The sequence below is a fragment of the Lepidochelys kempii genome, chromosome 9, assembly GCF_965140265.1.
Source record: "Lepidochelys kempii isolate rLepKem1 chromosome 9, rLepKem1.hap2, whole genome shotgun sequence".
Lineage (NCBI taxonomy): Eukaryota > Metazoa > Chordata > Testudines > Cheloniidae > Lepidochelys > Lepidochelys kempii.
This window is the reverse complement of record NC_133264.1, coordinates 8,907,800-8,929,632: the sequence shown is the minus strand read 5'-3', so window position 1 is coordinate 8,929,632 and position 21,833 is coordinate 8,907,800. Positions and strand designations below refer to the sequence as shown.

Below are 21,833 nucleotides of genomic sequence, written 5' to 3'. Positions count from 1 at the left end.
AGATTTCAGTTTTCTGCCTGTGACTTCAGATGACTATCCCCTTGCACTGGTATTAGAAGGCAGGGTAAACAGGAATGCACAACTTACCTTCTCTATACCATGCATTATTTTAGATCTGTATCGCAGGGTGGGCTGGCCCTTTAAGGAAGTTTGAGCTAAATTATACTTGTGCAATGGACTTGAGCTTGGGTGAGTGGGTCAGGTGACCTGTATCACCTGATATCAGCCTGGGGCAGGACTTTCTCTAAGAGGAAGTTTGCTCCAGTAATGAAGAGAGGAAGACAGACTTGCAGGGAGGTTTCTCTGGAGGGGCTGTAGCGTGAGAGAGAAGCAGGGAAGGTACTCTGCACTCCAGCCAAATAGAAAGGCCTGTCTGGAGCTACCTGCAGTGAGACGCAGAAGAGGTAAAAGAAAGAGGCTTGAGGTAGCAGGAGCTGGGGTTTTGCAGAAGAATGGGTGAGCCCATCAAGGGACAGAAGGAACTGTGGAGAAGGGGAAAGGTTCATCTTGATTTAAGTTGGCATTGAACTGTGATGTTCTAATGAACCAGAGCCCCGGAAGGGGTATTGTTTGCCTGGCAATGGGCTGGGTGCAGTTTTTGAGGAGCCCCAAATGGGGAAACTGAGGCAGTAGCACAGGGTCTGATGCCGGATCTGGTAAGACCCTGTTACAGTCCCTCTATGTTCCTTCTTCATCATCTCTCTGAACTAAACAGTCCCATTCTCTCTTCACCCAAGTCTCCCCAGACTCCTATTCGGTCTAGCGGCCTGTCTTAGAACCCCTCTACTTCTGCTATGTTTTGCTGCAATAGGGTAACCAGAACTGAGTACACTCTTCCAGGGGTGGACATACCATTGACTTATGCAATGGCATGACACTTCCTGTCCTATTTATTATGCATTTGAGCATCTTGTTTTCTCTCTTGACCAATGCTTGCACCCTGAACTAAGGTATTCATTGAGCTGTCCAGGTCTCTTTCCTGAGTAGTTACAGTTAACTTAACTGTAAGGATAAGGCATGTGTAAAGATAAGCCAGCTTATCCCTTCCCATGGGAGTGTTAACTTGCATTAATCTACAGTGAACTGCCTCGACTCATGGCGTCCATTGACCCGGCTTTGTTAGATACCAATAAGTACCACAATCCCTGCCCAGCACGCAGGAGAAGCTCCTCAGTGTGAGGCTAATAGAACTAGGTTTTAACCGTTTTCTCACGTTTGAATAGATGCTGAAGATTGGGTGGCTACCTACAGCCAGTTGACATCTGAGGCTGGAGAATACCCCTGGTATCGGCTGGAGAGGAGAATGCTGATTGGTTGGCAGTGATGCTTCCTTCTCTACCGCTGTCCTCTTTGGCTCATCCTCCATCCTGGCTTCCAAGCACTTCTCCCATTGGCCGTAGTGATGACCCTCACCCTTGCTCTCCCTGCGCCATTCAGCTGATCGCTGCTCACTTATGCTGGAGGTAAGACTGCATCTCTGTCTCCCTCCCACCCTGCTGCTGTGCCGGCACATTCTGGTTCTGCAGAACACACACATGCATCCCCTGAGTAGCCAGAGGGTGGTGCCCCACTGGGACACATGGGGGGGAGGGATAGCTCAGTGGTTTGAGCATTGGCCTGCTAAACCCAGGGTTGTGAGTTCAATCCTTGAGGGGGCCATTTTGGGATATGGGGCAAAAATTGGGGATTGGTCCTGCTTTGAGCAGGGGGTTGGACTAGATGACCTCCTGAGGTCCCTTCCAACCCTGATAGTCTATGATTCTATGATTCTATGACAACTTACAGTGGAGGAAGGCCTCCTCTTGGCCTGGAATCAGGGGGTTACAGAGTCTTTGCAGGGAAAGAGAAGGGAAAATGCAACATGGGCTGGACACTGGCACTCTCATGCTGCCAGAAAAATATGTACTGAACTCGTGGGCAGTTGCTCAGCTTGGGGCATTGAGTCCCTTCGAGGGAAATGGCAGTCCTAATGTTATGTCATCGGCTCAGAGGCTATGGGTAGAATCCTCTGTGAAGACCTCACATGAGCTGCTTGGTGCTATAATCGTCATGTGCCCAAGCTCCTACCCGCACATGTCATGCTGGTGTAGATGTAGCTACATGGATTGATGATGCCATGTCCATATCCACACCAGGCGTTACACTATCCCTCACTACCTCTGGTGCACAATACACGACTGATTTTGTACTCCCCTCCTCCCTTACGTCTGTCAACACTATCCACCTAGAAGTCCCACCCCTCCTATTAACCCGCCAGGGGTGAGGCAAGTGGCTTCCTAGAGTCTGCAAGTTCCCCACCTGCCAGCATCAGCAGCCATAGGCAGCTTCAGTGCTGTCGACCAAAAGGCCTAAGAGCTATTAGTAAAGTGCTAACTCCCTGCACTAGTACTCCAACTGATGCTGTAGATCCTGGAACAGAATGAGCTGGCTCTTTCAGAAAAGGCATTCTGGGAGTTGTAGTCTCCAGGGACCATGTGGTTATAAACTGAGGGCAAGGCCTGCTGGGAGAAAATGCAGGCTATAAAAGCTAAGCCCCTGCAGCAGTGTGGGAGGAACCTAGAGGAAAGTAGGCAGTCTCTTTCTTGGAGACTTGAAGGGAAACAGCTGTGGCTTTTAGCTCTTTCCTGGCAAGGGCGTGAGATGGAACCTGAGTGGAGCTCTGGCCAGAAGCCGGTGAAAGGACCTAGGGGCTGCCAGAAACTACTGTGGACCCCTGCAGCCAAAAGGAATGAGGCTTTAGGGGAACCTGTACAGCTGCAGGGTGAGCAAGGGCTGTTGTGAACCCTGGAGAAAGAGCTGCTTGTAGACACTAGTGTGAGAGCTGTAGAAGACTGAGAAGCTGTGGGAGGGGAGTGGGGCGGAGCTTCCTGTCTGAGGGTGGGAATATAACTGGTCTATTAATAAACCAGACCCCAGAAGAGGAGATTTGATTTGGGAGCATGAGGTGTGTGAGTACTCCTCAGGAGCACAAAAGGTGGGGGTGAAAGGCAAGGAAGAGGGAGTGGGTCGTGAACCCTTCTCCCATATGACTTCCAGAGTGCTCTCCTCTGCATCCCCTGTCTAATGTTAAAATGCCTATCTGCATCACAGACCTGTTTCTCTACAGTTCACAAGCAGAGCTGGTGTCCTCTGGGTTTATTGACACGAATGTGTGTGTGTGTAGGGGTGCAGGAGACTCTGAGAGTAGCTAAATATCTGAGCGCCTTCACTTGTGCCCTAGGCTTGTCTTGCTTCTGAGCACCTGGAATAGTCCTGGAGCATGCCAGGCTGCTCACGAAAATACTGCCTGGAAAGCCAGCCACATACCCATGCCCCTTGGCAGGGCACGTGTCCCAGGAGGAGGTGGGTGAACTCATCTCTCAGCTTTCATCTGCCCCTTCTGAGTGCCCAGTTCCTCCTACAGCCCCTTTCCGGGCACCAGAAAGGCTGTTTAAGCCTTTGCAGGCTTTTGGGAATGCTGGTCTTGATGTATGCATCTTGGCACTGAGTCTCACATTATCATGCCAATAAACTGATTGGAATTGAATTTACGACGGGAGTGCTCATGGAATTCTTTCTATGAGCCTAAGGGGAAAGCTCTCGGTTTTTATCATGCATTTCCCTGTTATTTCTCCCACTTAAATGGGAGAAAAAAGACATTTAAAATTCTCCAATACCTCGGTCCCCAGCTTCCAAACTCAGAGCTCTCCAGTGTAGGAGACTAAAGGAGGAGAGGCCACTGAGCATGCAGGACCCGCTGGGGGAACTCCACCTGTGGATACCTGCAAGGCCAGGCGGACACACAGCTCTTGGCCATGGCAGGGCCCAGCTTCACCTCAGTTCCTGAGCCCTGCAGAGTTCCTTCCCTGAGCTGCACCCAAGGAGGGGCTTCTGTCTCCAGAGGCAGCACTCCCCTTGCTGTCTGCTGGGCCCAGGTCCTTAAAGGTATTCAGACACCTAACTTCCATGGAGGTCAGTGGGAGTTAGGTGCCTAACTACCTTTAAGGACCTTATTCATAGATTCCAAGGCCAGAAGGGACCATTGTGATCATCCTGTCTGGCCTCCCGTATCACACAGGCCAGAGAACTTCTCACAATAATTCCTAGAGCAGATCTCTTAGAAAAATCATCCAATAGTGATTTAATAATTGTCAGCGGTGCAGAATCCGCCATGACCCTTGGTAAATTGTTCCAATGGCTAATTACTCTGACTTAAAAATTTATGTCTTTTTTCCAGTCTGAATTTGTCTAGCTTCAGCTTCCAGCCATTGGACCATGTTGTACCTTTCTTTGCTAGACTGAAGAGCCCATTATTAAATATTTGTTCTCCATGTGGATTCTTACAGCCTAGAAGAACCAAGTCACCCGTAACCATCTCTTTGTCAGACTCAAGGAGCTCCACCTATTTAGCTTATCGCTTAAGGCATGTTTTCTCATCCTTTAATTATTCTTGTGGCTCTTCTCTGATCCCTCTCCAATTTACCAACATCCTTCTTGAATTGTGGACACGGTGTGCCAGCCATGGTCACACCGGTGCCAAATAGGAACCTGGATCTTGATGCCTCTCGGAGGAGGAAAAGCTGAGCAGACCAAGCATGTGGGGAAGGGACAGAATGTGACTTTATTCTTAAAACCCTTCCCCCACCGGCCACATTTTCATTTTGTACCCCTCTGATCCTAGTAGTTAGCCAAAATTCAGGGTCCTGCAGGTTGTTCTGGTGAGGACACATTGATGGAGTAGGGTATCTCTGACACAACCCTGTTTATTCGTAAGGAGGGTGCACAGTCCTCTTTCCCCAAACACAACAGAACACACAACTCCAGGCCCCTTTCTAGCCACCATTCACTCCAAGAGCTCTTTCTCAGGGCCAAGCTGCCCGTGCTTTTGTGGCTCTGTCAGGTGCTTCCTTGCTGCCATCTCTCTCTGCTTCTCTGCTCTTTCTGCCTCTCCTTCACAGATGTACACAGCATCACACACCAATAGCCAGGGAACCCCCTCCGTTCACATGTGCCTGTGTTTGGGGCAGAGGCTGCAATTGTTTCACCTAGCTGGTTCCATAAAGGAATTTAAATTGTTTCCGACATGAAGGGGCGGATGTTACACCTCATGCTTTCCATGAGGTTTAACCAAACTCACAGCACTCTCTTGGCCCCTTCCCCATAGTATCTGAGCACCATCTGTCCTCTTGTCTGGACCCACCCACTCCTACACTGCTGTGCCATGATAAAAATGTCCTCTCTAGCCTTAGAGCTGGGTGTCAAGTTAGACAGTCCCTCTAAGGGAGCGATCGCCCTGGGCGTGAGGGTCCCGTTCACACTGTATGGTGGTAGCACCTGGAGACCAGGCCACTGTACAAACATAAAGATGGCCGCTGCCTTGAGAAGTGTATGGTCTACAGAGCACAGAGTAACACTGAGTGAGATTGGTGTGGTAGGGAGTGCACACACAGAGCGTGACAGCTGCCTTCTCCCGCCCTGGCGTCAGAGCAAGTCCTGTCTCACCGACGCGGCGTTCCCATCGCTCATGTAAGTGGAGGGGACGATCCGATTTCTTTTAATGTGAAAACACTTGTATAATTTTCATTGAATAATTTAACAATTCCCAAGAAATGTCTGTCGATTGTAAGTTATTCTGAGCAGACACCAGTAAATAGCAGCCATTCATCGTTGTGTTAGGAATCGGTAATTAAAAATTATGAGGTAATTTTGACCAAAAATGGAAAAATTCTAAACAAAATTAAATAATTCTCTGGGATCACTAGTAAATGACACCAGTGTTTTATTTATCAGTGGCTACAAATTACCAAGCATTCTCTGACTGCTCTCCCTCCCGCTTTGTGTCTGTGTAGCTCCCTGTAATTTGTTTAATTGCTAATTTTAATGAGTAGGGTTTTTATAACATTTTAGTATGTTGTTTTTTAGCAGTGGGTTTTATTGCATTGTGCAGAGCCTAAAGCACCTTTGGTGCAGGAGCAATTTGGCAGTTAAAATTATTATTATTTATTTAAATCCAACCCTCCAGCCTCTTTAACCATTTGGCTGAATCTGTAATCACAAGAACTGTGTGGTGGAAATGCTCCGTGCTGAAATCTCAGGGCCACTAGGCTGGCACGAAGGAGACCTGGTTCTGTTGTTAACTCTGTGATCTCGGGTATGTCTCTTTCCAATCCCACCCATCTCCCTGTCTCTCCACATAAACTGTCAGCTCTTCCAAACAAGGGCTGGCTCTTGCTAGCACAGTAGGCCCTGATCTTGGCTGGGCCCTCAAGGTGCCACCATACTAGCAATTATAAACCAGTATCTTGCCGCCTAAGTAGGGCACTACTTTGAAAGGCAAAGAGTCAGCGCTGCAAAGCCAGCATTTGGCGCTGGTTTTGCAGCACTGCAAGGAACACGTGCAGTAGTAGCATGCGGCTAGCACTGATCGTTATAGTCACCTTCTAACCAGTCCTAACGTCTTCACGTTCCCCAGCTTAATGGTGACTTTCAGGTACGGAGTTCTTATTTGATAGCACCCACAGGTGTGCTCGGAGCGCGACAGGAACACTGAGAAGTTAGGCCACTGCCCACCGACCGCCCGGAGGGCAGGAGCCAGGCCAGACGTGGGTCACAGACATGATTTATGCAGCTGCTCAGCTTAAGCAGGTGGCCATCTTGATGGTTTAAAGGTGTTGTCTGTACTGTTCTTAAAAATGACGTGTATTGTTTTGTTTGCGTGTGAGTGAGTGTGTGTGTGTGTGTATGAGAGAGAGAGGTGCCAAGCAGGTGTATTTAGAAAAGCGGCCAGGACAGATCCTGTGCTGTATCTCTTAGGGGTGGTAGCAGCTGTAGTCCACCTTTACAAACTGTGGGGTTCTCTGCTCTCCCTGGGGCACTGCAAGTTACAACAGCCCCAGGAGCTGCTCTCACTTACACTGGCTTCCCCAGAGCTGCTGGCCAAAGCACTCTGCCCTTCCCAGTTGCTCTCCTGGCATGCTGGGGCTGCACAGAGGGGAGTTTCCCAGGGGGCCACCTGGGTCCCTCTGTGATGCCCCGATGGAGGTACGAAGGAGACAAGCTAGGTAGATACACGACAGCATAGGAGGCAGGGGAATAGGGACAGTTAGCTGAGTGCAGCTGCATTCTTTTTATTTTCAGCGATGAAGATTTTAGGGTGGTTTTGAATCAGATAAGGGGTCTGGAAAAGGTGCCCAGACCGGAGTGTCTCCTCATATCTACACAGAGGGGGTCTCCGTGATGTGATGATGCATTTTGTGCATTCAGCCAAAAATCGCGCTGGCCTTTTTTGCTGCCGTGTTGCATTACCAGCGCCTGTCTGTGCTAATTTGCGATGCACCATCACTCCAGGGGCACGGCTGCTTTCTACATTTCTCCCGGTAAGTGACAAATAAGCGTCTGCCCACTGACTAAGGGTGAGGGAATCTCCCTGCAGAATCTCTCTTCTCCACCCCGCTCCTCTGCTCCTTGGAGATGTAATGGGGCTGAGCTCTGCTTATGACTAACAAAGAGGGGCGGGAAATGGGCTCTGTTGGTTCATTGCTACTGTCCTTCCACTGAAAGATCTGCAAATGCAAGCACCACCTTGCTTGTGTCTGATCATTTCCCAGGTGACAGAGCTGTAATGAGCAGATCCTTTTATTATTTCCATTTAGCCGTTTCTCTGTGGGATGCAGGAGTTGAGCTGCAGGATGAAGTTGTTGCCACTTGTCCTGGGCTTTGCAAAACGCCCACCTCAGGCTGTTCTGCACTTTATGGGCTATTTAACCCCCCTCCGTCCTCTCCCCTCCCCAAATACAAATCTCCTTATAAAGTCCATTTACCAGGCAATTGCCCTCAGACTGTGATCGCTCCCACTTTATGATCTGACCAAATCAGACACCAGCTGGAACAAGGAAATCATTTGTTTTTATGAAGAAGTTTTAACGAGAACTTCTCCCTTCCCTCAAGTCCTAGGAAATAACTGGTTGACAAGTTTAATCCTTTGCTGGCATCAGGCCTGTCTACTTCCAATGAAACTGCTGTTTCTCAGGTACCTTTCCAGGCTGGGAAGCACCTGGCTGCAAACGGCTCGCCTCCCGAAACAGGAAGTCCTGCTCTGGCAGGGCTGCTCTTGGGCAAGAAAGGACAAGAGACCCCAGAGGACCTGAGGCATGTAGGTGGATGTGTCCCCAGTTAGCTGGGGAAAGGTCTGAAAGTGAAACTGCCTGGACTTGTTTATGGAAAAATGTTTTTTTTTTAAAAAAGCAGCAAAGGCATGAGGGTGGTTGTAGTATTGTCAGCCCCCGAGTGTTCCAAAATCATGAATCCGGCCTCCCAGTGTCTGGGAATTTAAAAGAATAATAATAATTTTTGGCTCTATATTTGCCTTCATTGCTTCAAACTTTTGTCTGCAACCAAGCTGGCTAGAAATGTCCTCTTTCTTTCAATCAAAACAGAGATGCTCATTCGCATCCATGAGTGGGGCCTTATGAAAAGTGCCCGATATCTCAGGAGCGGCAAGAGAATTGGCGAAGCTGCCCGGGACCCCGTCCCTGAGTTAGGGAGAGCTCAGAATGACCTCATCATCCCAGGAAGCCAATCCTTGCCCTGGGCTAGAGAGAGAGAGCAGAGAAACCCCATTACGTGAGCCAAGCTTCCTTCAGCTCATGGCTAGACCCCATTGCCCCAGGGAGTCAATGCTGTGGAACTGGAGGAAGGGGGCAGTTGCTCCCCAAACCTCAGTTTTCCCCCCCTCCCTCCTGACTTCTTGCCTTCTCCCCCACACCCCTGACTCTGCAGGATATGACATAATCCCATATAACGTTCTATAGGCTGATGCAACGTTACCGCACCCCACCCCGAATCTTTCTGCAATGTCGCCCCTGCATGCAGGGTTATTCAGAGTTCACGACAGCAGTGAAAAGCAGCAGATGCTTGTTTAGCAGGGGCAGGGACCACAACTTATTATTCACACAGTCTAAGCGCTCAGTTCCAATGGGAGTTTATATGGCCAGCATCTGCCCTCTGCTGGTGAGATCCAGACGTGCATGGCTTATTCCCAAATTTCTGGCACAGAGTAACAGAGAGAAACCATATTGATCCCCTGGTGGCCCCTCCCTGGCTGCCAGAGCCGGATTGTTCCCTATAGACTGTTCCTTGAGGCCTCATCCAGCCTAATTTTAAATGTCCTGGCAATCGGGCCCCTCTCTGCTTCCCTTCAGAGAGACTGTTCCTCAGCCTAATACATCCTGCTCACAGGCATGTGTTTGTAATGCTTGGCATTAATTTTCCTTTGCTTAATTTCATCCCATTTAGAGCTGGTAAAACTATTCATTGTAAACAATTTATCCAGCAGGTATGGCTGGTACTTTCTGTTACTGAGCTGTCTGGGAAGAGCTGCCCCCCCTTTGAATTAATCTTTTCCCATTGTTCAGTGAATACAATTTATGACCATATTTGAGCTCTGGGTTGTTTGCGAATGATTTGTAGCAAGTGACTGGTCAACTATTTGATGTTCAGAATGGTCTAGTAAAGCTTTGGGATGGGTCATGTGGCATTGTTTCTGTTTCCTGATTGGATAGCCTCATCTCCGTAAACTACTTCTGCTTCCCTGCCAAACAAATGTAAATTAATCCTCACACAAAATTTGGCTTCTCAGTTAAATGAATCTGTGTCACGAGCCACAATTTCTCTCTTCTCGAACAAAATTTCACTTGGACGCACCTCCACAAAGAATAAACCAATGCAAGCAGGTGGAATCCAAACCTGGTTTCTAATTCTGTCTGTTCTCCTTGGGCTTTACACAGTGTGAAGCCAGTTTTGGAATGCCTTCCCTCTCCCCAGGTACCACACTAAATAATCACCATCCCCCTGAGGTGCATAAACACCTCAGATATTTGCAGACTGTTATCATGGCTCTCACCCAACATGCACTTAGTTGTTGCCTAGTCAAGCTTGACAGTTTCAGCTCTTTTAATCTTTCCTTAGAAATCAGTCCCTCAGGCCCTTTAATCTGTTTTCTCTCCCTCCCCTGCCTTCAGTTGCTTCCAATTTGTTGACATATTCTCGACGCTGGGTTGCCCAGTTGAACACAGCGTTACAGGTGCAATCTCACCAGTGTCATGCAGGGGCTTCCGGGAGGGATGATCGCCTTTCTGCTCTATGATCTGATGCTTCTTCATTTGCAGCCCAAAATTACATTGGCGTCTCTTTTTGCATATTTGTTCTGTGTGGATTCCAGAGCTCACAAATTGCACTGAAGCCCTTTTTACGCTTTGCCTAATGATGACAAACATACTGGAATACTCACAATCGCTCACTTGAGGACGGCTTTGTCAAAACCTTCCTATTCCAAGGAGTTTTTGTAGGGAGTGTGCAAAGTGGGAGGGGGTGCGGGGGAGGAGTTAGACATGGCGGGTTCTCACCATTTTTAATTAGAATTGTTCCTGTTTTGCAAGAGGGATCGGAGGTTATTATTTATGGATACAAGGCGGCTCAAAAAAATTCCAAGCACCATCTGTTTGAGAGAGAACAGGAAGAATTTCAATATGCTTCAGACCTTGAACAGTAATGTTTGTATCACAGGCTCATAAAATCAATTTCTAATAGTTACAGGTACCCCCTTAGGAATTTAAATAGTCTGTTAACAAAGTTAGTACATCTGCCAAGCAAGTACATTAAGTGTACACACAGTATTGTGTGTATATACACACATGCGTGAGCCCCCCAACGCACTGTACAGCACTGTGTAGACACATGCACAGTGCATGCATTCACTCAGGTTATGTGTATAAAATATTCCCTCAGGCAGAGGTGTATATGCAGATCCAGACAGGAACATCGTGTGTCAAACCCGAGGACACTGAGCTTTTATCTAGTGCCCCTCACTAACCTGCCCTGAAATACTGAGGCACCAGGGGAAATACTTGGCCCGACACTCGGCCCATGTCCCATTCCAGTTCTCCTCCTGCCGGGCCTACCCTCTTCTAAATGGTCTCCCACCCAAGCTGCCTAGCTGTCCGTCCTGCGGCTACTTAAAGACGGATGGGGCCATGACCACGGCGGACGGTTTCACTCTCGACACCCCACTGCGAGCTCCTTCCCTTTAGACTCAATGCTGGGAAGTCCCTGCCTCCTCTCTTCCTCCCTCTACCCCCAGCCTCTGCTGCAGGCCCAGCTGTGTAGAAGGAGGGGTAGCACCTGGTACCCGGGCAAGATGGGTGTTGTTGTGGGGGCAGGCACAGGAGGGGGGGGGTTTACCTGGTGGGTGGGAAGTAGACCCTTATAGAACTCATTACAGGCCGGAGTCCTTAACCAGCCTCTCTGTCAGTGGCTACAGACTTTCCCTCGTCCCCAGCACAATGCCCCCACTACCCAGACCCTGAAAACTTAGCCAGTCCCCAGGAAGCATCCATAGGCTGTAACTAGGAAGAAAGGAAGAATGTAGGTTGAGTATCAGTCTCCCATTATGTGTCCCGGTGAGGGGCGGCAACAAACTGCAGCCTCTGCAATCTGTGCTTGTTTCCCTGAGGCAGGGCAGAGTCCGGTCCTCCACCTGCGCATGAATTTGTGTATCTGCAGAAGCGGATTCTCCCCAGTGCCTGAAAGGGGTTGATTTCCCACCAGATGTTGGGGGAATAATCTTGGCCCAAGTCGGTGGCAAGTACCGAGGTGGAAATTGACGTTCAGGTGTGGGAGGTCGGGATAGTCTGACCCACAGCTGGACTCGGCCTTTTCGTCCAGGGGGGCTGTATTTTGCTAGTTCTTCTCTGAGCCTCACTAGGAGATTGTGGGAGCGTCTGTCACCATACTGGGGGTTTGAGGTCATGTGTTTGCAGCTCCCAGTGCCTGGTGCAGCAAAGGGTTGGGCCCCCTTTCCAGAATTCATGGAATGTGATCGTGTCATGGTGGGAAATAGACTGGCTGGAGTCAAAGTTTTGGGTTTGTCTCAAAGGATTGAGGAGAAGAAGCCATGTGAGATCCAGCTACTGAAGGTTCGCCTACGCTGCACTCAGAGCTGTGACTGCTGCCTGTGTCGGCAAACCCACACAAGCTTTGATCTAGCCAGCTCCAATAACAATAGCCGGCAGCGTGGCCAACTGCCATTCAATTAAAGTCACCGGATGGGCCTTGCAAAGTCGCTCGATGATGCAAAAATTGCTAACCTCCCGAGAGTCTGTATTACGGCTGCTCTCCGCACTAGTTCGGTATGGCCTGCCCCACGTCTAGTTCCTCCCCTCCTGGCCAGGGCCTGGCAGCAGCGGCTGTGGGACGAAACTTCTTCCTCAGCTACTTTGCAGTGGGCTGGTGCCTGCTGATGGTGGCATGTGTCCCTATCAGAGTGGGCCTGTTGATCACAGCATGGTTGGGGTGGTGCCTGGGATTGAGGCTCTGGTGCTCTCGCACATGGTGTCTCCCAAATCCTAGAGGCTAATGGGTCTTCAAGGCCACTCTGTTTCCGTGGTTTGTAAGAGCCCCCAAGGGGCATTCCAGCCATACAACCCTTATCTCCCCTACACTGGGGGTCAGGGAGGGGAGGGCGTACTGTAGAATCAACTAGGCAGGATTCCCCGATACCAGGGAACTCCCCAGCTTCTGCTGAGGGCAGCTTGAAGTGCCTCTTGTGCTGTTTGAGCAGGACTGAGCCCGCGGCCCAGTGGTTCATGGTGTCATTAACAATCTCTTTGAGCTAACGTTTGTCCTTGTAGAAAACGCTCCGACGTGTGCGATGCGGTGCCAGGCTTTCCACGCTTCCGACCTGACAGAGAATATATTCCGTATAAGCGATAGCGGGACATTGGATTTTTGACCACAGCTCTCTCCCCCTGGGAACAGGTGGTTTCCATTTAAGTATCGTCCATGAGAGTCAGTCAGGGTAGTTACGTCTGTCAGTTGAGCGCGGCAGGTTTGTGACTTTTGGCAGAGAGAGGCCCTGGGAAATGAGCCGTTTGTGTTTTCTTGGGCCTGTTTATCCTGTTCGTTCTCGAGCCGTGTCCTGTTTTCACTGGTTGTAAGGCAGGTGCTGCTACCTGGCTGAGGGCTACTTCTCTACATGCGCAGACTTATGCCTGTTGCAGATGCTGTTTCTTCTCTTCCTCCCATTCTGGTTTGTTCCTTTCCAGGTGCTTCTGCCTTTAGTAGCCGGAGTCCTGATTTTAGCGGTTCATTTCAGCTAAATACAAGAGTATTGATCTCTGATTTCTGTTCTGATACTAGAAACTTCTGCTCATTATTTTGTAAATCTTATCCTGCCATCCAGGAGATGGCTTCTGAGTCAAGGGAGGAGAAGTGCTATGTTTCTAGAAAACGTTAATTTCCCTGAATCACGGCTGTGTTGTTGCATGAATAGAGAGAGATACTGAGGGGTTTGCTTTCCATTCCTCCTCGTTCCTCTATAATTATTTGTGGTGTTTTCCTTTCTGACTGTTGTTCCAGTAATTGCAGACGGTCTCGTTCCAGACATTTATTCTTTCTGCGAACATCAACATGTTGGTTTTTGTTCTAGGGCTCCAGTCTGTGGCTAAAATCTGGGAATGGTACTTCAGGGTCTCTGAGAATATTTCCCTTTTGGGCTCCCTGTGTCCTGAGGGCACTGCCTTTGTGAGCTGGGATTTGGCATTCTTGGCCATGCATAACTGCTGCCAGGCATGGTGATTGGTGGGTTTCATATTTGTATGTATTGCTGTGTTTTGCACTTTACTTTGTTGTTCTCCATGTCCAGCGAAAGGGCGAGAGGCTGGCAGTTTACATAATGGAGGGACTGTTTGGGTTGTGGACAAACCCACAACACCCTTTGTGCAGAGGCTGTGCTGTGTGTTGGAGAGCGTCTCGGCGGGGCTGTAGAGAACAAAGTCAGAAGGCAGCAGGTAGCTAGCTGGCTGCCCTCACGCACTGGGATTGGAGCGGGGGCCTGGCTAAGGTGTGCAGGGGTCTGAGACAGCTCTGGCAAGGAATGACACTAAGGCACTTCTGGATCTGTTTGTTGCTGCTGGGGTTTGCTGAAGGCTGGAGCCAGGGTGCTGCGCACACAGAGAGGAGGAGGCCCTCCCTGCCCCAGAGAGCTCTGGTCTAGGACAGGAGAAAGGAAATGTGCGGACACATCCATGGCTCCAACATAGCCCCACTTGTACGGCATGCAGCCAGACCCTGGAGGGGGATGCTTTTAGTCTCTTCCTCTTGGAAGGTCTTGCTTGTTTTATTATGAGTGAGTTTTACAGCCCCACTTCCCTCCTCCCCCCCCACCCGTGAAGCACGCTAGGCGCTGTACGGCACAAAGAACAAGACGAGGGCCGCGCGGTGAGGAGCAGACAGCTTTAAATCATGACTCACCTGGCTTTAAATCATGACTCGGCGACAAGTAAAGTGAGCGAGTGGCATAGCTCTTCTTGGCCCTTTTCTCTGGCACCCCCCGCCCCCCCCCCGGGTCCCTCCGGTACTTACAACAGCTCAGAGCTGCTTCTCCTCCCACCCCTCTCACCATCGCTGAAGTGAAGGACTGTAACCTCCCCTCCCTGGTGTGCACCCTTTTGTCCCCTCACCGGTCCCCCATAAACAGCCTCTCCTGCACCCCCAGCTCCACCCTGGCCTCCGGTGACATGAAAGGCTGAGCAACTCCCTGCCTCTCCTGACTAACACAAAGCAAAGGGCTGCTGGCCTCTTCCCGTCGCTAATACAGATCCAGGGAAAGCAAGGGGCTGTCAGACGCTGGCATGGAGACACAGAGCAAACACATGCAGTGTCTGTCGCTTGGGGATTTCTGGCCTCTTCTTTTGACACGGGCCCAGCGCTGCGTCTCCGCTCAGGAACATCTGTTTCTTTTGCTTGCCGTGTCTGAAGGCAGCAGGCTGCAAGGAGAGGAGATGGCTTGCGGATCACAGGGCCCTGCTCTTGTTGCTCTCTAGGCAGACTTCCCCCTTCTCCCCCCCGATCCATTTTGAGGGAGGCAGCAGAGCTGGCGGGAAGCCTCACCCCGCACCCCCACCCCTCGCTGCACTCGTCTCCTTGGGTTTCACTTCAAAGCGCTCTTGCAGCTGTCTGGCCCTTGGAAACACGATGGCGACTGTGACGCAGGGGGAGTGGGGCCTGTGGTGCGGGGACCTGGAACACTTTGCCTTTTTCCTTTTACTCACCTTCAACGTGGATCGCAGCCCATCCCCTCCTCGCCTGCTCAGGCTGCCTTACCCAGCAGACTCAACCGAGGCCTGGCTCCTGGGTACGTAAGCAGAGCTGGGCACAGGCCCATCTCTCTGGATTTGAACATTCTCGGTTACTCAGCGACAACTGTTAAGTCATATTTGCACTACGGACAAGTCTTAAGGAGCTAAACAATGGGAAATGCCCCCCAAGCCCCAGCCTCTGCCTGGAGACAGGAAAAATGGGGACCCCTGCATGCACTTGGTTATAGATCTCTGGGGACAGTGAGAAAGACGCAGGGACAGGGTGGTCCCCACTGGGAAGACAGGGAGCAAGCAGAGGAGGTCTGGGTTTTGTGGGTAGTCCTGCAATGCACAGAGTGGTTGTTGGGGGTAGTGTGCAAAACTGGCAAGACTCTCCACTTGCCCTGCCCCCATGGTGGTGCCACTCGGTGCACGTCTTCTGCCATGCCCTATGTTACAGCCGCTTGAGGGCTGCTTAGTAATGCCCACCGGGCATCAAAGGCACAGCCTGGGATCAGCATTGCAGACTCGCAGCCTGACCATGCCTCCTCTTCGGTAACTACATGCGCGTTCCTCTTATGCCAGTGGCAAGGAGGGTATGTGATGTACAATCGCTTGAATCACGGCGGTTGCAGGCTACTGAAGGATCCTCCTCATTTGGGAGTGATCCTTGGTGGGCCATTAACTCAGCTTTTGTACCCAAAGTGCCTGGATGGTGAGGCACAAAGAGGGCACAAGACACCAGAGGATCATTAGTAACTAAGGGCTGCTATGTTCACCTAGACGTTCATCCCCAGCTAAACGTCCCTTGATGGTTTGGAGACAAGAAAGGCTAGAACATAAGAATGGCCCTAGTGAGTCAGACCAAAGGTCCATCTAGCCCAGTATCCTGTCTTCTGACAGTGGCCAGTGCCAGGTGCCCCCGGGGGAATGAACAGAAGAGGTAATCACCAAGTGATCCATTCCCAGCTTCTGGCAAACAGAGGGTAGGGACACCATCCCTGCCCATTCTGGCTAATCGCCATTGAGAACAGACAAGACGTGCTTGCGTGTCCTCGGACTCTTCTGCCCACTATTTTAATTGGGTCCAGTGAAACAGGCAAGTCACATGGGGCCACCAATAGCTTCCGTCCGTTCTTCCCAGCTGTTCTCAATTGCTGTATTTCCTCGTTCTCTTTCACCACCCTGATCCCAGGCGTTGTTTTCCTTCGCTGCTTCCAAGAATGAGGCGCCCACTGTTTGTGCATGTAGAATCTTACTTTTAAATCCAGGATCCTGGAGAGTTGCCAAGACGTGCTTGGTGTTGTCAAATATTTTGGCAACTCATGTCTCTAATTTAGTCTCAAACATCTTCACTAGGGAAACGGCATCAGCTGAGCAGCAAGTTGACTCCCTGCATGGCTGCTGAGTGAGCTGCTTCCCAGACATTCGCCGGGGAGGCACAGCCAGAACGACTTGGCTCTAGCGGGCTGAGTTAGCGCGAATATCCGGCGCACGCTGCAGAAAAGGGAGCAAATGCTTTCACGAGGGCATCGTTCCAGTCCTGATGGAGGAGTGACCTCCCTTTGTCCCTGCCTGTCCCCTTAACCCCAGCGCTTGGGTGTCTTTGAAAAGAAAAGATGTCACGTAACTTTTATTACATCCGAAAGAAAATATCCCCTGGGGGAAATCTCAAAAACTGTCTTCTTGGCAATATGTCTTTACAGGATCTGTCTTCCTCTTCTACTCTAGTCAATGTCCCTTTCAGCTATTTGTCTTTCTGTGGTCCTGGCACATGTGATATGCGCAGCCATGGCCCCACTGACAGTCTCAAGAGCCTGAGAACTCACTGAAAGCCTGGTCTCGGGCCAAGAGCCCAAGGTTAGGCAAATATGTGGATAGCTTGCAAACAGCCCACATATGTTGGCTTGCGTGCAGCTTTAAGAATCAGGTGTGTGATCCTTTTAAAGGATCCGTTTTTTCCGACATTCAGCAAACACACAGTCCTAGATCAGTTCTGGGCTGGGAGAATGTTTGTTTGCTAACTGGTCAGTCTGAGCCTGCTAGGAAAATGAGTCTGTGGTTGGTAAAAGACTGAAGGGAGCTAATTAATGGCCACCTAAGCAAGAGTGCCAAAGGTAAGTATCAAACTAGAGAGCAGATGTTTTCACTAGAAAATGTTTCCTCGTCTTGGATGCTGTAATGATTAATCAAACAGTGCCTCCAACAGTAGGTGGTGCTGTACCTTTAAGTTAGTACCAAACTGGAGCCCTTTCGGCATGAATGACTGCTGGCCCTGTATGGGGGTTCTTGAGCTATTTCAGGGCTTGGATGATCTCTTAATAGGGTGTATGTGTCATGGATGCCAACCTTCTCATTCATAATTGATAATTCATAATCCCATGGGCTAGCTAGCTCCTAACCCATACCATATTCATGGCATCTATAGCAATTGCTTTCATGGAAAAGTCCTCTCAGGACAGTATTTTATATATATTTTAGCTTCTTTTAAAGCAGCTAGAAACAAGGAGGGGCCAACTCTTCGGAGACCACTTCTGGCTCACAAGCCACAGTGTGGTGTAGTAAGATGAAGTTTTTGGTGGGGGTTTCCCAGCCGCCTGCATGTGTTGCGGTGATCTGTAGTGTCCTCAATATATTTTATCACAGACAATATTTATAATAGCTGACAGTGGCTTCAGGATGGCTGCAGCACCTTGCTCTTAGAGAAGATTTCTGGTCATGCATATATGACAGGAACTTGGGAAGATTTACCAAACCCTGAACTCTGACTCTCTGTGAATAAGGAGGCAGAGTACCTGACAGTGTTTGTGCATAGCAATGCTTGGACCCATAATAAGGGTCTGTCCCACAGGCAAGACCTTTGCTGGCAAGAAACTGATTTGAGACTGGCCCCAGTCGTATGATCTAGGCCAGGCTTCCAAAGCCAAATACCCTTATCACATGACTGGAATCTGTTTTCACTGACTCTAGTGTTTACTGTTGCAAGACATCCTATAATAGGTGATAGATAAAGATTTCAACCAGGAAAATGATGAGTCTGAATCTCTCATCTACTACAGCAGATATAACCTTCCCTTTGAAAAGGAATTAGAGGAAACTTCTTATGTGGCATGCAGAGACAAGGCACCATTAAAAGTCCAGAGGGGCCGCAAAATCTCCTGAAAGCCTTGTCTCTAGCAGGAAGAAATGGTGCTGGGTTTTTAAAATCTATTTAAGATGTGGTTCTTCTCTGAAAAGGGCTCTGTCATAATGTGATCATGGGGTTCTATTTATTAAGTCTTAATGGTTCCAAATCAGAAGTGCTCATTTTACAAGTCTAAATGCTCTTTTTTAATTGTCAGCTGTCCAAATTCAACCTGGGACCTGAAAGTCAAGCTGGGTTATTTCCTTCTCAAGCAGCATTACCAGTAAAAAGGTTTATTATGCCAAATTATGCAAATAGTGCCAACCTGTGCAACCTCGCTGTAACTGATCGGCATTGAGTAAACAGGTTTATTTTTATGGCTTTAAAGAATAGAATCCAACTTTCTCTCTCCCAGAGCTTTATTGGCTCTACAGGGCTAATGGAAATAAAAAGCAGAATAACTGATTTTGTCATTAAAATCTACAAATATGGTCTGATAGATGATCTATTAAGTTAAAAAGGTACCATATGTGTACAATCACTTTTCAGAATAGAGCTGCACTTTAAGAGAGAAAGGGAACTGATTTTAAGCCAAGTCTGACATACCTGCTTAGCAGCAATTGCAGGCTCACTTGCTTTATAAGAAAACAACCCAGCAGTGGGGAGAACTGGGTCTTGGAATTCATTCTGAATCCAGGTTGGCAAGGCGAGGATTGGTGAAGAAAAGCACTTTCAAGCTCAAATGTGAATTGAGAAAACTCTTTCAGAGGATCATAGATTTTTAAGGCTAGAAGACCCCCATCTAGTCTGACCTCCCACATAACACAGTCTGGAGAACTTCACCCGGAGCTGAGCTAGAGCAGATCTCTTAGAAAGACATCCAGGCTTGATTTAATGACTTTAGGTGATGAATCTACCCCATCCCTTAGAAAGTTGTTGCAATGGCTCATTACCTTTGCTGTTAAGAATGTGCACTTTATTGTGACTAAGGTGTAGACGGAGGAGGACAGAGAAGCAGGAAACTGGGGAGCAGATGTGACTGTGGCTCAGTGACAAAAGGCAGCATGGTCTGGGAGATAAGGGATTAGCTGTGAGTTGAGAGACCCAGGTTCTGCTCCCACACCTACCACTGACTTACTGTGTGAGCTTGGGAAAGTCTGTTTCTCTCTCCCATAATTTTTCTGTCTTGCCTATTGTAAGTTCTTCAGGGCAGGGACTGTCTCTCACTCTGTGGCTAATACAGCACCTAGTATAATACATTCTTTCGGGGCCTTCTGGTGCTACTATCATACATATAATTAATAATAATAATTAATAAACAGAAAGGAGAACCAAGGGCGCTGGTCAGTCACACCCAGCTGCTTGCATGATTTCTCAAAGGTTATGAAGGAGATTAAAATAGCAAATGTTTTTTTTTTCTGGCAGTGCTGCCATGGCTTTAGTGATATTGGTACGTGAGATAGCTTGATCAAAGCAAGCCAGAGATGTCTACACGTGCTACAGCCACACCTCTGGTTGCAATTTAGACATACCATTAGATGCTGAATACTGCCAACCCTGAGCATTCAAAAATCATGAGGTTAAAAAAAAAAATCGTACATTTTTAAAGCCAAATAGTAAATGTTGGGTGCTTTTTTATTTGCCTTCTGGTTTCCAGGCTTTTAGGGCTCACACTTTCCTTTGCCAGCACAAGGGCAAGAAACTAATTTCTTAAAAAACAACAACCGCGAACTGAGATTCTCCCATAGGCACATGACTCCAGGAGCTGGGGCTTCTAGAAGGACACCAGATGGCATGAGAGTTGGCAACACTGCTTTCTGGGTTTCTGGACACACACATAGCCACTCTGCCTTCTCAGCCGGGGTGACTTCTTTCAGACCAAACCCACAAAAGAACAAGTGTGTGTGAGAGAGAGCACAATGACTCACTGCTGCATTCTGCAGATGAGCGGAGCTCAACATGAGAGCTGCTCGGCACGCAGCAGGAAGGTTCATCTCCATTTGCAGGGGCTGCACAGGAGAGCAGGAGGCCAGCTCCTTTCAGCGACAAAATTGCACCCTCCACACGGTTCTGCAGCATTGCCTAAAGAAATCAGACTGCTTTACAGTCAATGTTATTTTTACTTTGTTTGCACATGTGCAGCTCTGTGCAGATATTTTAGTCATCTACTAATTCTGTGCCGTTCTGGCTTCCTTTTGATGAGCTCATTGTATGTCGTGGTACTCCTCACTTCCTCCCTGTGCGTTAGCCGTTCTCCTCCTTTCACAGGCGGGGAACTGCCCGAGGTCGCACAAGTGGGCAGCAACAGAATTCAGGATTTCCTGGCCTTTAGTGCTATGTCTTTGCCACAAATCCATCTCCCCACCGCCACTACTGCCTGTCATGTTGAGTGTGAGGGATAGGCTTTGTAGAGAAATGCCGAAAGTATGTTGTTGGGGTTTTTAAGTGGGGCATGTGGGAATTGTTAGCAGAGTTGATGACAGTTGAAAAAACACTTCCAAAGACAATCTTCCCAATGAATCAGGTGTCTGGTGGCCCCCACTGGTGAGAGGCTGGCACTTCAGTTTCCATCTCAGGCGCTGGAGGGCATTATCTGGGATCTCAATGCCTGGACCTTGGTTGTTAAGCCTGCGTCAGACCCAAGACTTAGCTGGAGTCAGCCCTCCTGGTTGCTCAGGGTTAATGTTGTGTTGATCATCGGCCTGTTTGTTTGTTTAACTTGCTTTCTTGTGTGATTAGCACCATGCTGATTTCAACTGAATTGCACCAAGAGCAGAAGCCTCAAGGATTTTCCCCGGACACCTGACATTAGAACTGGAAGGTAAAGCCACGTTTGCTTGTGCTTATTGGAAGTGTATGTGGAAAAACTGGAGGGGAATAGTATGAAGAATGATGGGAGAACTTATCATTAGTTTAGGTAGTGCACGTAGGCACCAGCAGGGGAAGGTTTTCTCTGAAAGGGGGCTCAGGAAATAACACTGAAGCAAAGAATAATGGCCTTTCTCTGGGACACTGAGAGCCTTAAATCCTCCATTAATAACTCACATCGTTATTGCCTTGTCTGGAAAGGGCCTTGCACACGTGCATGGCTGTATGAAGGATTATCAATAGTTTGTGGTTAAATGAAATATTCTCATCTGATGATGGGAAGGGCAGATGGGGGATTGTTTGCTCAGAAGGTACGTGCTGGGGGATTGCCTTTCTGCTCACTTTTGGGAAGAGGCACGCTCGTATCTGTCTTCTAGCACCTGGGCCTTAAGGAAGGGCTCTGGTAAACTGAAACAGTAAATAGGATAAGCATCGGAGTGGGGTCTGATCTGTCCGAGGCCCATGGCAGAGCTGCAAAGTGTGGAAGAAAGCGTAGAACAGCTGGCATAGGCACAAGCATTTGCAATAGGAGGAGCGACAATTATACTAGCAATCATATTACTCCCACATATACATCAGCATGCTGCTTGGACATGCGTGCATGAAATAGGCTTGGTTAAAATATCCCTCCTGACGCTAATTGCAGCTCTCCTGGCATGTTCCATAGGGTCCGTATCTCCCCTCTCCTACACATTGGGAGTGACAGCATGTGCAATTGTGGTCGGCTG

At 49.0% G+C, this 21,833-nt stretch overlaps 1 long non-coding RNA gene across 1 annotated transcript in view; it reads left to right on the top strand.

Annotated features, from left to right (window-relative positions):
• The first annotated feature begins 278 nt into the window (after positions 1-278).
• The window catches only part of LOC140916859 (uncharacterized), a 96,143-nt gene continuing 74,588 nt past the window's right edge, over positions 279-21,833 (top strand). The window contains exons 1-2 of the long non-coding RNA XR_012160670.1: positions 279-404; positions 1,224-1,463. This is a non-coding gene — a long non-coding RNA (uncharacterized lncRNA). The remainder of the gene's footprint in view (positions 405-1,223; positions 1,464-21,833) is intronic.